The following is a 16674-nucleotide window of genomic DNA, read 5'->3' as shown; positions in this document are numbered from 1 at the left end:
AAGCTATACAAAAGGTCCAAACTCAAGTGTTTTTTTTTTTTTTTTTTTTTTTTCACAATCAAATAAAGTTGAATATATATATATATATATATATATATATATATATATATATATATATATATATATATATATATTTTTTTTTTTTTTTTTTTTTTATTTTTTTTTTTTTTAGATATATGTAATATATAAAATTATCTATATATTTATACTGATAAAAATTTAGAGGTCAGTACATTTTTTTTTAAATAAAACTTTCAATAAATGTACATTTTATTCAGCAAAGATGCATTAAACTAATCAAAAGTGACAGTAGAATTACTGTTCTTTTGAACTTTCTATTCATCAATTGATCCTGAAATTAATGTATTTGGTTTCCACATAAATATCCATCAGCACAACTGTTTCATTAATAATATTGATAATAGTAAAAAAAAAATATTGGGCACCAAATGACCATAAAAGAATGATTTCTGAAGGATCATGTGACACTAAAGACTGGGGTAATGGCTGCTGAAAATGTAGCTTTGCAATTACAATAATAAATGGTATGTTAAAATATACTAAAATAGAAAGCTTTTTAATGTTAATATGTCATTGTATTTTTTTTCTTATAATAATTTTAGAATATTATACAATTATAATAACAAGCAACATAATTAGAGTTATTTATATCTGTTTATAATGTTTAAAATTTTATAGAAAAATACCACAACAAAATGTTCTGAAGAAAGAAAAGTTGACAAATTATATTTTACAGTATTTCTGATCAAATAAATACAGCTTTGGCGAGCATAGTGCCTAACAAAAATGTACTGACCACTAAATATTTATTTATTTATTTATTTAAATGTTTAGTTTAATAAAAATGCAAATAAATTAATATATAAAAACTCTTAAGTCGCATACTGATGATGTATGATTTTGCCATCTTGTTCATATAAAAGAAAAGTATGGTAATGTCAAATCTAGGGATTTTAAAACGGATATAGAGTTTAGTGATCGTGCGACAGCGTTTGTGATTTATGGATATTCAGCTTGGAGTCGCAGTGCATAAAGGTCTTCTGTTTAGCATTGCACTCAAGGTTGCGCTGTAATTATCTGTCCCTGGATTGTATTATCCTGATTCTTCAGTCCTGTAAAGGTGGTCAGCATGCTGCTCTGAAACAAAAAAAAAGCATCCTCATTCACTTTACTTCGCATGCAGGGACATTGTTTTAGTTTGAATTTTAACCATGTTGACGCTTGCAAATGTCACACTCAAACAAGCATGAGCACAGAGCAAAAATTACTTGATAATGTATTGTCACCGGAGTCTGCAAATGCATACTTAAAACTCTTTACTTAAAAGTAAACAGCATGCACACTAAAGCAGCAGAAATTCTTTCTGCATACCCAAGAGCATGGCAGGCAGGTTATCTCAGCAAAAAAGAAAAATAGTGTTCTGGTTTTCTCTGGACTGGAAGGAACACTTGAAAGGAAAGCCCCTGCGGAGAAGGACTCAACAGAGACCGTACGATGATTTGTATTCAGACCTGAAGACCTCATGCTGTAACTTCATGGAAACACTGGACCGAATGTGAAGGATGTCCTCGCGTTGTCAGCACGCCTTGCCTCGTGCGTTTTCATCTTCTATCCATTCGAGGGCTTAAGGAGACTGGAACGTGACAAAATGTGAAGAGAAGTTTTTGTTGCTTTCTGTCTGTGTGTAGTTTGTTTGATGATTAACCAGCAGGCTAACTGACATAGAGGAGGTGGCTGGCCCCTGGTGGGAGCCGCTCCAAAGCTTTCCAAAGTCCTGAAAGCTTCACTCCTACATGCTTTCTTTATTTAGCTCCTGCAAACATGGCTGCTAAGGAACGAGAGAAGCTGTTTTAGACACACAAGAAGTTTTCCCTAGCTGTGCTTTTTACACTCTGCAAAAAGATACGGTGACCTCTGAAGAAATGTGGCCGTGATTACATGTGCACTAAAATGATACTATTTCATGTGGCCGAGATGAGATGCTGATGAATTCAATCTGACCACATCTATCTGTACAGCAATCCACAGGCACCATTTGACCAGAACACATTACCCTGGACTGAAAAACTCGCTCTCATTCTCACCTTATCATGAACACTTTTATATTATACTCATATTATATTACTATATAATTTAGAATAGAATAGAATAGAATAGAAATTGACCAAACTGATATTTTAAATAATATAATATAATATAATATAATATAATATAATATAATATAATATAATATAATATAATATAATATAATATAATATAATAAATCTTCGGTATCCCACAACCCTACATAATAACAATAATAATACTTCACTATAATAATTTTTAAATTATACATACATTTTTGTAATAGAATAGAATAGAATAGAATAGAATAGAATAGAATAGAATAGAATAGAATAGAATAGAATAACATTAATTTATTCTTCAGCATCCCTCGACTAAGACAAGAGGTTTAGAGAATAGAATAGAATAGCATAATATAATATATGTTCTTCTGCATCCCTTGACTTTACATAAAACAAGAGGTTTATAGAATAGAATAGAAAAGAATAGAATAGAATAGCATAATATATTATATTCTTCTGCATCCCTTAACTCTACATAAGACAATATGCTTATAGAATAGAATAGAATAGAAAGGCATAATATAATATATTCTTCTGCATCCCTTGACTCTACATAAGACAGGTTTATAGAATAGAATAGAATAGAACAGAAAAGTTTCAGCATCCCTCCAACCCTAGACAGCATGAACATCGATACTATAGAGCAAATCTATTCGTAACTGAAAATATAAATATTTCCTATATATTTAAATTACTGTAATGTATTACTTATTCAAGACAAATTTCTATAGGACCTTTTATTTTTTTTTAATAATTATTATTTATTTTTTTGTTATTATGAATTTTTTTTTTTTGTTTTTTTTTTTGGTTATTATGAATATTTATTCTGTTTGAATAGTTTTTGATTTCATGACATTAACTAACTGCTTGATTTTTACTGTACATTTCTAGCATATGGACATTGACTTGAGATAGTCAATTTAATTTAATATTTGCATAATATTGCATTTATTTTTTTATGACAATTATTAGTCTACCAAATGGTATTGTAACAGTCCTAACATGCAATAGTAACACAACATGCCTTCTGGTAATTTCCTCTTTAAGTTCAACTACTGTCATGGCACAGCAATATATTAAAAGATAATCTTACTGAACAATTTAGCTAGAATCAACATATTTATAGCTTGCTAACTGATGCCATATCCTGTTTAGTGGCACAAACACTAGATGGTAACTCTATCCTCCCCTTGAGTACTGACGGAACGATGCAAAAATGTACGTTAAGCATGTACAGCATTTGTGTTCTTACGTAAGGTATATTTCTGTCCTGTAAGGGTTAATACATGCTCCCAAATATCTCTCCTTCTCTCCCTGTCTCTCTCTCTCTCTCCAGGGATAGTGAGCGGCCGGTTGGACCGGAGCTGTCAGCTCTCTCTCCTTTAACAAGTGTGCCAGACGCTGAGAAGTTGGCAGAGGCAATGGATGTAAGCGCACTGAGGGTTTATGGGAGATGACAGCTCCTGCTAAATAAAAGCACACGTGCAGAGACAGTGTACGGGGAGAGCGGGCACAAGGGCCTTGCTGCTCGACACAGCCTCTAGCCAGCCAGGGCAGAACCTCGACTAACTATCACCATCCCTATTGTGACTAGTGCTATCACTATACCAACAATACTGTTCAAGACTGGTAGTTGACTATTAGCTGCCGCCACTGATGCAACTACTGCTAATAATGCTACCTGCCACAGCTATAGGAGAAGATACAGCTAAAAATATCCAGGAGAAAATATCAGGAGGTCTGTGAAGAAACAATGACCTGCTTGTAATTGATTTCCAAAATACACTGAGGCTTTCGTCATGGATGTCTGTTTAAATGAAAAATATATATAAATATAAAATAATAATATAAAGCACACAATATCAAGGCTAGGGATACACCAACATTAAAATTGGGCAATACCAATAACAAATTTTTTTTTATGTTATGCCCAGAAAATCTAGAAAATGTCCCTTAAATGGCTATTAAAATGTTTTTTTTTTATAATGTAAATATTTTATAATGTATGTGTTATATACATTTATTGACACAATCAATCAATCAGTCAATCAATCAATCTCTCTCTCTCTCTCTCTCTATGTATATATATATATATATATATATATATATATATATATATATATATATAGTATTATGAGGCAAATTAAAATCAGCATTATTTTTGTTTTATATATGTTTTATTGACATTTTGAAATAATTTTTATTAGACCAATATTTAGCAATTTCCAGTGGGCTTACATATGTGTGTATATATATATTTAATTTATTTTTATTTCAGTTTTGTGTGTTTAAGTTCTCAGTTCAGTGCTAATATTTATATTTCATATTCCGTTTTATTTTAATTAATATTAAAATATTGAATTAATATGAATATTAATACATGCATATTAATTGGGTAAACCTTACTTAGTAAACTTCCGAGTTTATCTAGTCAAACTAACTGTACGCCTTGTATCTTATTAAAAAGGGCTTCTAAACAAAGATGTTCATTTGGATCTTTAAAATTATTGCAAAAAGCTGTGCTATGATTTAAACTGCAGGGTTTAAATCTTTAAATCTGTCTTTTAAAGGTGTCTGTCTGTTGAAAGTTTGAATGATTTCCTGATTCTCCTGATTTCAGTGCAATCAAAAGGATGCATGTTATGATTTGTTTTCGTTGCAATGCTTTTAGACAATAAATCAATACCACCATTTTGCACATATACAGTGTACATTTGCTCAGTGTTTGTTCAGTCAGCATGTCTGTATGTGTTAAGTCAAAGTGGCTGTTAGTGAACATTTTTGTTGAGGACACCATTCTTTGTTTCTCTCTCTCTCTCAGTGACTGGGCATTTTTCACCTCTCATAGATGTGTAATGCTCCGAACAGTAAGTGCAAGTCTCCTGAGTGTTTAAGGCCAGACCTGGCTGCCATGCAGGGAAGGGATGGTCCAATGGAGTATGGGATCAGCCTGCAGATGCACTGGCCGCTGTCAGTCGACTGCTCCTCATGCTGGGGCGGGTCAAACCCTGCGCTCACTAACAACCTGACCATCTGTCATCCCTTGTGTTACCCACACTTACAGCTCACAGGTGTGACAGGACAAATTCAACACGCCGTCATACCGCTATTGATAAAAAGGATATGGCTGATTATGTCCAGTCCCTTCAAAAGTGATATCACATTAAAATAATTAAATTGCCATCGTTTATTTCTGCTGATGTTGTTTCAAAACTTATATTTGTTCATACGTATAACAAAAGAAGATATAATTTCTCCAGTTAGTTTTTTGGGTTCAGTAACACTTTAGTATAGGGACCAATTGTCACTATCAACTAGTTTTTCATTAGCATGCCTATTATTAACATATTGGTTGATTATTTGTACGTATAAGGCACATATTTTGCATGACCATATTCTACATTTTGAATCCTAAACTCAACAACCTTACTAACTATTAATAAGCATCAAGTAAGAAGCTAATTGCGGCAAAAAGTCGTGTTTAATGGTTTGCTAATAGTAAAAAATGGACCTTAAAATAAAGTGTGACCCTTTTTCTTCATACATTGGAAGTCACTGATCACCAAAATGGTTTGGTTAAAATTATTAAATTGAAATTTTCAATAATATACATCTAAATTCAGACCAATCCAACAATACTAGACACCAAATAATGACAAACGTTTGCAGTTTTAATTCAAATCACTCTAGGATTTTTTTTTAGGGTGGTCCATGGCTGGTTCTATTAAATGAAAGCTGCCATATCAAGTGTTGCACTTTTTAGTTGTGTCTGTAGTCAACTGCAGGATATACTGTAATGAAAGCTTGAAAAGTAGAGGGCACAAAAATATAAATACAGGTTAAGTTCAATTCAGGGGGAAAAAAATTCCCTGAGCTGGTTGTTTGTAATGACATTGTCAAAAAGACTCACAAATCAGTCTCAAATTCGATTTGAATTTGAACCGGTCTAACAACTTTAAAGAACCAATCTGGGCTGAGTTTCCCAAAAGCATAATAAGATTATAGCCTAGTCCCACAAAGCTTAGCCCGTTACTAATTTAATGATTTGTAACATCTGACCCAATCACAAAACCATTACTTTCAATCAAGAGCCACTCAAAATGAACAGAGAACTGCAACTATACTAAAAGAAGTGTTGTTAAACTACCAGAATCACTAAGCGTCATCTGAATTCAGAGTTGTATTGACTTAATTCTCATTTAGATCCCATTCAAGTTCTTTGCTCGTCTGACACCTTCATACAAGTGTAAATCCCAATGATTATACCATTGATAAAACACAGGATTTTGTAGAGAGAAGAAGAGCGAGATTGTGTAAAGATCTAAAGGATAATTGTGCAGTAGGCCCATCAGTCTTTCGTGTTTCCTTTCCCTGCTGCCCATTCCAGCTCTTTTACCATCTAATACCAATTCACTCTCTCACCTCAGGACAGTTCCCCCCACCCCCATTCAATCTCCCTATCTTCCCGCCGCAGCCCTCTGAAATACCCGCCACGGCCGCGCAGCAGATCATGCCAGCGCAAAAGCCGTAGCCCCGTCCTTATTACAGCGGCTTCCACAGCGCTCTAATCACTGCCACCAGACCTAGAACAGAGAGAGAGAGAAGGAGAGAGAGAGCGTTCGCTAATGGCCAGGGTCTGTGTGTCCGCGACGGCTGCTGTGTTAACTAGCTTTTCTGCCTGTTTTGGTGGATTCGGGTGACGCAGGAGTGTCTCTCCAGGGGCCAGAGGCGACCGTATTCCTCAATTGACACACAATGATAACCAATGCTCTCGCAGGACCGGTGCTGCCCTGCACACACACATACACACGCACACAAAATCCAACATCAAACAGACTGTGGATAAAGCTAGTCTTTCCCCCAGCCAGTCTGCTTTTTTTGCCGTTTTTTTTTTTTTTTTTCTCTGTGAAGGAGAGGAAATTGTTGGCTAAGCTGTCTTTTGTCAGGGCGTTTCAGAGGCACAGTCCAAACACTGGTCCCTCATTTCGCAGCTCTGGTACACCGTTTAGAACGCAGTTTGTGCATTCAGTGGAAAAGTTATGACCCCTAACCAAGTGTGGCTGTGATGTTTTCCTTCCTTATGATATTGTATACTGTATTTGCCCCATTTCTCACTTCATAACCGGCATTGTGAAGTTTTTATTTGTATTTTTTCAGTCGGGAGTCTCACGGATAGCATTAGCATTATTCAGTCTAGGACCACACAATCTCTGTGAGTCTGACTATCAAAGCCTTTCCTTGGAGGGCATGGATTCGACTGCTATGGTCTTGGCAGTCGCATATGGAAATGTTGCCTAGCTGAATACTGAGGGATTACACTAGAGCTGTCATCAACACACGTCGCCAAAGGTTGTTGCTGCTGTTAAATGCATTTTTAGAGCTTTCCTTTGAGCCTGGCTCCCTTTAAACTTTGACAATTTGATGGAAAAACAATAGCTGGTAATCTTGTAGATGACATGATTGGCCAGCTGAACATTTGAAACACAAATGTGGGAAGCACAGATTGGTCTGTTAGAGCTAGTCTAGGCGTAGTCTAGTTCTTTGAGAAAATGTATTTGAAAAGAACTCACTTGTGCTTACCAAAGCTGCATTTATTTAGTCAAAAAAATCTGTAATATTCTAAAATATTGTTACAATATAAAATAACTCTATTGTAATTGAATATACTTTAATCTGCAATTTATTTCTATGGTAGCTAAGCCCTCCACATGATCCTTCAGAAATCATTCTAATATGCTGATTTGGTGCTCAAGACACATTTCTCATTATATTGAAAATAATAAAAATATTGCTGCTTAATATTTTTATTTATATGGAAACCTTGACATTTTTGTTTCAGGATGTTTTTATAAATCATTTCAAAAACAGCAGATATTTAATGCCATATGTGATCAGTGCATGCACCCTTGCAGAATTAAAGCATCTAAACTGATGCCAAACTGCATCATTATCGCAGCTAAAACATACAAGATTTGTAACAGGTGCTCAATGGTGTGAATGCTGTGAGTGGCAGCACTTCCGGTGGCTTTCTAAACACACAGATGATCAAACAGAAGGCCTTTAATGCAGCTCCATCCAAAAATATGAGCATCACAACAAAATATGACAAGATGATGAGTCACTGTTTCCAGACCCACCGATCACTCTGAACTTCAAACATATAAATCTTGTATGCTATCTGAACTATGTTTTAGGATTAAAAAAAAAGATTATAAAATGAAGCCATGCTCAGCTGACTGTAAGCATAGTGTCTGTTGTACGCAGAGAGCCACTGGACGTCTGTCATGGAACCTTTAACAAGATTACCAAGCAAAACTCACAGTCTGTTATTATAAATTTAAAAAAAAATTCTTTTTTCAAACAAAATATTAAATAAATACTTATTTGAAAAATATTATACAATTTTAACATAACATAACACAACATGGAACACTTTGGCACTTTTATTTAGCAAAACATATTCCTTAGGGGGGTTTTTAGACCAGTTGCACCCCATTTCAAAATGGGTGATAAAAACAAGGCAACCAAATGTTGGAACGCTGTCTTCATGTACTCTAACCTAACTAAAGGAGAGAGTGAGAGTAAGCTGGTGTGCACGGGTGGGTTGTAGCTGTAGTAGATCTGAGTGTGACAGATTTATCTCCTCTCGCTCAGGCTGGATGAGAGGGGCTCATAAATAAACAGGGAGACGGGAGAGAAAGCTCTCCATTGAACATAAACAAGTAGGTCCTTTAGTCCTGCATCAGTCACCCGCCGGGCAACTGTGACAGCGAGGGGTCCAAGGTGAGGTCAGGGTGGTTTCCTTTAACCCTGGACTAACGCCGCCCAACCGCAGTCAGCCGACACATCATTAGGTTCAGATTATGAACGAATCTGGCTAAGGCTCCAATTTGTCAATGTGTGAATTCGATGATGACAGATAATCTGTAGGTGCATTTTCACACTACTTAGGTGATTTATGCATTATGTCGAAAAGGAAGAGCTATGTTTGTCCTTCAGCATTTTCATTTATATAAGGTGATCCAGTGCTGATATTATATACCATAATATATATAATCATGAATGTACATATATGTTTTTGTGCCTTCTATACTGAATGGTAGTGAAGGCAGATGGGGAAATAAAAGGGGGGGGGGGGAAGGTGTGCAATCAAGACATGACAGTCTGGACTTAAACCTACATCCCCATGGGAACACTATGTCCCTTTTACGACCTGTTTATCACCATACAGCAGAAGACAGGTTATAGAAAAGACTGAATAAATTGGATATGACAGATTAAATCCTGGTCATATGCACACAAAAAGTGCAAACAGAAAGCACACAGGAAGTGCCCACACATAAAGAAAAAAAAAAGGCTGCTTTTGATATCATATTGAGGGTGTTTGCTGAACAGGTCGAAAAAAAAATCTCATTAGTTTTCTCTATAGGGAAGTTGATTTTTTGCAATAATGTACAAATCTTTCAAGGAAGAGAACTGTGAGAATGTTAAGCAGTGGTAAATACTCCAGGAGAAGTACACATCCATATTTTTAACAAACTTCTAATATTGTACTTTTGTGCTTATAAGTTTACGTCAATACTTTTAAATCGTAACATCATTGCTGATTTGATTACATCATTTGCAATGCTTTATATGATATAGCTTAGTGCCTCATAAAAAAAAGATGCCGTCTTGTAGCTTTGTATTTGTCTGATTTCCCAAAACTTTTATTTTGGAATCAAATCATGTGATTTTGTGTTTCATTTAGAGCAGGTTGTTTTGGTTTTGAGGTTTAAAACTCTCTCCTGAATTACTCCATACTGAAGAATTGCTTAAATCCCTGTGGAGAAAATAAATGAATATACTTCTGGAACCCAGGCAGCTGTTGAAAAAAAAATATTGCTTGCCATGATTTTTCAATGAGCATTCTGTTCAATTCTGATTTTTTCCCCCACTGAGACTATGCCTATTTGCAGACCCCAGACAGACAAACATGATTATGTATACATAAATACAAAACAACCATATACATATCACTTTATATAATTAATTTAGTTTTAGTTTCAATGAGTCAGTCTTCTGACAACTTTACTGCCAAACATATAAAGACTGCCAGTCCAGTCCCCCAATTTGATAAAATGGAATGAAATAAAATTTGGCACCTTTTATGAGATTATTTGTTAGCATAAAACTATCATAATTTCTTTTAGATGGTCATAAACAACTGCTATAATATCAATATTGATTGCATATAAATTATTTACCTGTCAAGCACTTCGTATGCACTTTTCACTGAAGGCCGCGAGAGCAATTTGAAAAGTAAAGAGCATACATTAAGTAGGTCCCTGAAAAGCGATACAGTGTCCTACTTTATGTCCTTTACGCATTGGCTTTGAATTGACAAAGAAGTCTCAAACTTGCAATATAAACTTTGACAATGATGATTGTTTTTCCGACTGTGCGGTGGCTTTTTATAGAGCTCAGGAAAAGTTCACCTGAAAGCCATCGCAAGCATTTATTACACAGATGCTAACTTTTATGTAGCTCATTCTAACAGGAGCATTCAGCACAAAATCCTTCAGCAAAGAAGCCAAAGTCTCACGCTGGGATGGAGTTAAATAACATGCTAATTTTAGGTTGAAATCAAGAAGCTTGGTAAAAAGCTCATCTCATGTTAGTGTTCTGCTCTTTGCTTACATATGGATGAATGAAAGCTGCATTCACAAGCTGTGAACCTTTCTGACCATGTGGTTCACACATCTCATACCATTTTTCATTTGACATGCACCTCAGCAGGAAATTGTCATCATATCAAGAAACGGCACAGTAGTCAAGCCTAATGGTGAAATCACACAAGCGCATACACACCGGAGAGTGAGAAAAGGAGAGAAAAAAGGTGGAGAGCTCGATTAACTGCCAGAAGATGTTGGTTTCTATTAGATTGTCATAATAGTTGTGCAGTAAAGTACTTTATTGCAATATCAGGACATAAAAACAAGAATTGGGCCACTGGCAAGACAGTTTCGGGACGGTTAAGAGACCCCCCCCCCCCTCAAAAAAAATAAATTATATATATATATATATATATATATATATATATATATATATATATTATTTTGATGTTTGTTTGTTTGTTTATTTGTTGAATAATTTTTTTATGATGAAAATATTAAATAAAATGGCAATATATTATTTGGAAATCATAAAAATATTCTGATTAAAATATGTTTATTGCAAGCTATTATTGCAATTATATATATATATATATATATATATATATATATATATATATATATATATATATATATATATATATATATATATATATATATATATTATAATTAAATTCTTTAAAATTAAATTCTTTAAAATTAAATTCTTTAAAATTAAATAATAATTTTTTTTTTTTTTACTTGTGGAATGAACATTCACAATAAAACCCTTATTTTTCTTATATATTGCAAATAAATATGGGCAATTATTATACAAATTTTGCCAATTACAAACCAATATTTCAAACCTTTTTTTTTTTTTTTTTTTTTTGAAGAAAATTTTATCATCCATATACAGTATTTTTTTCCCCTATATATTGAAATGTTGAAAGTAAAAAAAAATCTACTGGCAAGCATAGCAAAGCAAATGCCCTCTGTATGTTCATGTGAAATGGATTTCTTGGTGGCTTTGATCTCTCATATATGTAAGACAGTAGACATCACAGCAAATATCCAGGCAAAGCAAAAACAGCATGAAATAGAAATGTACAGAATAAATACACTACACAACAGACAATCAACACTAAAGAAGATTAGAATGTGTGCCTTTAAAAAATATATACGTATAATATATATTAAAGTCTGTGTATACAACTCAGTGTGTGGACTATGAAATTATGTGCAGGATTACAGACACGGCTTTATCATTGACTCTGAATATACAATATGCTAAACTTTTCAAGTGCAAAGTTCAAGTGTGTAGTGGAGAAATGCAATGTAACTTGCTATTACCAATACAGCTCAGTATGTAAACCGCCAATAAGAAATATTCTTCAGTCTCTCCTATGATGTCATTTGCAGAACAGTAGCTACAAATGTACAGTTCTACATTCCTTTTTATATTTTCAAAAATATATTTTAATAAACATCTACAGATGAATTAATATGTATACATATCATATACAGTATATATGCACTCTATTGGCTAGCGTATGCCTACCATCCACTATTTTCCAATTCCAAAAAATACAATCAAGCTCATATGTACTTCTACTACAACAATAACAACAACCAAAAAAAACTCCTAAAATCCATTTTAAAGGCTTCATTTTGTTTCCAGGCTGTTCGCGGGCTAAGGGTAACACTGTGTTCTCGCTTTAGTTGCCAGCTATGCTACACTGCTTGAGCAAACCGTCACAAGCAAGTCGAATGTGACACGTTGTTCTCTGTCTCACTGTCTGTATCTCTTTCTCTCTCACTCTCTGGCCGGTCATCCGAAGAGGAGGCAAACCTCACACTTCCTTCTCGTCCAGCACTCAACAACACACAAAACAACAAAAATGTGTGTCACTGCTCACCCAAATGACACAACGAAGAAAGCACAGTTACACAAAAGGAATTATATAATAAAACACAATATATTATTACTTAAAATTCCTTTCTTTAAATCCACAAAAAATGTGTGACAAAGAATTCTTAGAACGACTAAAGGTACAATACATACTTTTCTAAAGGTACAAAAAAAAAATCTAAAGTATTCAAAATAAACAATAGCACCATTTCATAATATGCACACTGTCCATCTGAATTACAATGAAGATATGGATGACACTCTTTCAGATGATGTCTTTTCATTTTTGACTCCCTGCCTCCTCATATAAAAGCAAGAATCTGGGGTACACCGGGACAGATAAGTGCCCCGTTTTAGGAATAAATAAAGAGCGGGGTGTACTTTTGAATAACGCATGTGAGAAAACGCAGTTCTGGATGCGTTAAGTGCCACTTAAATTCACGAAGCGCCGCGATTGCCGGATGATATTAGTTGAATCCAAATGAAACCAATCACTCAGTGCGAACCTAAACAACCTGATCTGATTTCAAGCGCACAGAATAAAGAGTTTTAGCAAAGGTTTAAACAATCCACCTGTCTTTATTCAAATTCAACAATTAAAGAGTTTGTATGCTGTTTGCGTGTAGGCGTTGAGTGTGTGCCGGTGTGGAAGTGAAAGTAAGAGACTCGTGTACTCACAGTTTGAGCTGTCAGGTCACTCAGGTCTGGTGCTGTATCACAGGCTCATCTTTTCACTGTTTATCCCACCACAGGACAGACAGAAAGAGAGAGAGAGAGAGAGAGAGAGAGAGAGACAGATGATGATGGGGTGGGGGGTATTTCCTTTTCTCCAGCTCTGTTCACACAAGTACAACTGAAAAGAGAGGGAGAGGGAGAGAGAGAAAGTAGGATGGTTTTCGATGCTATCTGGTTGCCGGTCCTGCTACAAAGCAAGCGTCAGATTCAGTTGTGCTGCTTCTTTGGCGTGCCGCGCGAGTCTTCACACATAGCCGAGAGCCCGGTGCGGTCAACCACACGCTTCTGTGGTGTGTGTATGTGTGTTTACGTTCACACAAGCAGTGGGGGTGTGTGTGCGTGTTGGGGAGGGTGCTTGCTTGGGCTTTCACTCACTGGCTGTGCCTTACACTGTAAGAACACATCAGAGATAGAGAGAGCGAGAGAGAGAGAGAGAGAGATGAGGGTGGGAGGGACGGATGGGGAGGAAGAAGGAGGAGGAGAGACAGAACGCGGAGGTGGAGAGGATGCACTGACAGTTTCACGCGAGCCCTTCTTGGAAGGCTCCGACCGCTAACGCAGGCTGACAGGTACTGAACGATAGAGACGAGAGGCAGCTATAGCCCTCTATTCTTTTCCGCCATCGCTCTCTCAATCTCTAATCCACACTAGATTTATACCATTTCTCTGACACAATACATGCAGGCTTATTCACATTCAGCAATAAATATTTGTATATATTTTGCTTGCATTTAAACTTGATGATTGCCAAATACACTTGATGTTTGATTAATACCATGCCATCTCCACACTTGAGTTGGCTTGGAAATCTAGGTTTAAAAACAATAAACGAGGAGATCATACACATACAGTATATTTTGGGAATGTCTGAAAATATCTACATTTTGGCAAGGGGTAAAGATTGAGATGAGATTATGAAAATTCTGCACATAGATTTGAATTTACTCCCCTGGTTTTCTTGCTTGAAGGGATACCCCAGGATTTATGTAGTAAAATCCAGAGATATATACTGCATATACTCTGATTAAGTGCAATAAAAACCACCCTCCAAAAATGTCCCAGTGGATAGAAAAACTTGAATCTACTTATGGAATGGAATATGACTGCCCAACTCCAACTGAAAATGGTCATTTTTATACAAAAGTGGACACCTGTTACTATGTATCTGGACACAGTGAACTTGAACTGATCAGTACAAGGTACCTTGATGTTGTATATGTCTTCTTTCTATTCTTCTGACTTATTTCTATAATTTTTTCTGTTTATCTTTGAGTCACTGCTGCTGGCGAGGAATGTTTAGTTCATTGTTTGTAATTAGCTTTAATGTAATAATAATAATAATAAAGTAAAAAAAAAAAAAAAAATCTATTCTGGGAGACGTCTTTAACTGATTAAGGACATAAAGTGTGGAAACTCAATGGCAGCCCTGTGGGCCCCTGAGCGCTCAATGCTGTCAGGGTAGACTACACTCCACTGATTTCAATTAAAAGCTAAATTAGCCATTTGAACTCTGATCTTAGCACTGTGATGTAATTCATGACTTGCTATCAGAGAAGGCGTCCCATCAATTACACCTGGTACCACTTCACCTCGTCATTAATGCTTCAGCGTTAACGTCATCAGTAAAATCAATGCAGCTGTTGTTGCTGTGGTAATTGTTGCCGTCCTCGTTGCTGGCCATCATTTCACCAACATACCATCACAGTATGTTGCATAATTAAACAGCCATACATTTTCATGTTGCCACTATTGATAGGCCGATATATACAGAATATTATAATATAATATAATATAATATAATATAATATAATATAATATAATATAATATAATATAATATAATATAATATAATATAATATAATATAATATAATATACAGCACACTATTGTTTGGAAGTTTGGTATCTGAAAAAAAAAAAAAAATATATATATATATATATATATATATATATATATATACTGTACACACACGCACCCATTTTTTTTTTTTTTTTTTTATCAGAAATATGGTAAAAACAGTAACATTGTGTTGGCAACGATACATTTTCAGCAGTCAGCACTCCAATCTTTAGTGTCACATGATCATTAAAAAATCATTCTAATATGCCGATTTGATGCACAAAAAGCATTTCTTCTTCTAATTATTATTATTCATGTGTAAAACAGCTGTGCTGCTCTTTTTTTTTTTTTTTTTTTTTTTTTTTTTTGCAGAAACCGTGATACTTTTTTCAGGACTTTTCACTTTATTGTAATTTTTTATGTATTAAAAGCATTTAAAATACATTTTACTGACCCCTTAATTGTAATAGATAATATTTCTTAATATCTATATCATCCATTTATTAAAAAAAGGCCCATGACATGGGTGGGGAGCATATTTTAAAACAGTCATGATTTTAAATCATTATCAAAAATGAATTGCATTTTCTTTGAACAAATTTGCTTTAATTAGCTCTTGTTGAGCAGCTCACACAGATTTTCAAAACAGCTAGAGATTTTTTAGATTTTATGTTTTTAAAAAGTAAAACAACACTTTTACTACCTAGCATACATTTCCATAAAAAATAAACAGCACCAGATGCAAGAAAGCAAGTGAATGTTCATCAAAAAAAAATAAAAAATAAACAATCTGGAGTAGTCAGGCCCACACAAACACAGAATAAAGCCCCAGTGTTTTCACTCATTCACAGTGTGGATTCCCAGCGGTCACTAATCATATCCTGTTAACACTGTGGGCCTGAAATGGATCCCAAAGCAGTGGCCTGCTCAACGTGCCACTAAACTGGGATTTCCCCACTCATGGCTGCCCTTCTCTCCGCCCCATCACCGGCACTCAGCACCTCCATTAACAGGTTCACACAGGTGCCCTCAGCTTCCACTTTTTCCCGCTACACAAAGAATAACAATAGCCGGCATTATGGAGAGAATAATGGCATTAATAGCAGACTGCAGCCTCTCTCTTTGCTAATTGGCTTGTCTGCTACCAGCCTCCACTCCAAGGGTCATGGGATTTTGTGGGTGGCATCTGTAAATAGCTAATCAGCTCCCCAGGCGCTCGCTACACTTCAGAAAGTATTTCTTTTGAATTCGTAATAATAACAGGAGGAGAACTGTCAGGGAGGGGGCTGGGGGGGCAATGTGGGGGGGGGTGTTGGATAACGACGTATGGCTAAGATAACTGCCAGAGACAACAGAGCCGAAAAATAAATAATGAAGCGCCGATTGTTATTCCTGCGCAGCCAACAGAAG

At 35.3% G+C, this 16674-nt stretch overlaps 1 protein-coding gene across 5 annotated transcripts in view; it reads right to left on the bottom strand.

The window, feature by feature from the left end:
• Positions 1–14041, bottom strand: part of LOC113111617 (RNA binding protein fox-1 homolog 3-like) — a 384232-nt gene extending 370191 nt beyond the window's left edge. The window contains exon 1 of one of the 5 annotated variants that reach the window (XM_026276558.1): positions 13371–14041. The gene's annotated coding sequence lies outside the window, so the exon portion shown is untranslated. The remainder of the gene's footprint in view (positions 1–13370) is intronic. The other 4 variants (XM_026276555.1, XM_026276556.1, XM_026276552.1 and 1 more) reach the window with 4 other exon arrangements.
• Positions 14042–16674: the final 2633 nt, after the last annotated feature.

Source organism: Carassius auratus, chromosome 12 (assembly GCF_003368295.1).
Source record: "Carassius auratus strain Wakin chromosome 12, ASM336829v1, whole genome shotgun sequence".
Classification (NCBI taxonomy): Eukaryota; Metazoa; Chordata; class Actinopteri; order Cypriniformes; family Cyprinidae; genus Carassius; species Carassius auratus.
Note: the sequence above shows the minus strand (reverse complement) of the source record. Positions and strands in the feature narration are given on the sequence as shown.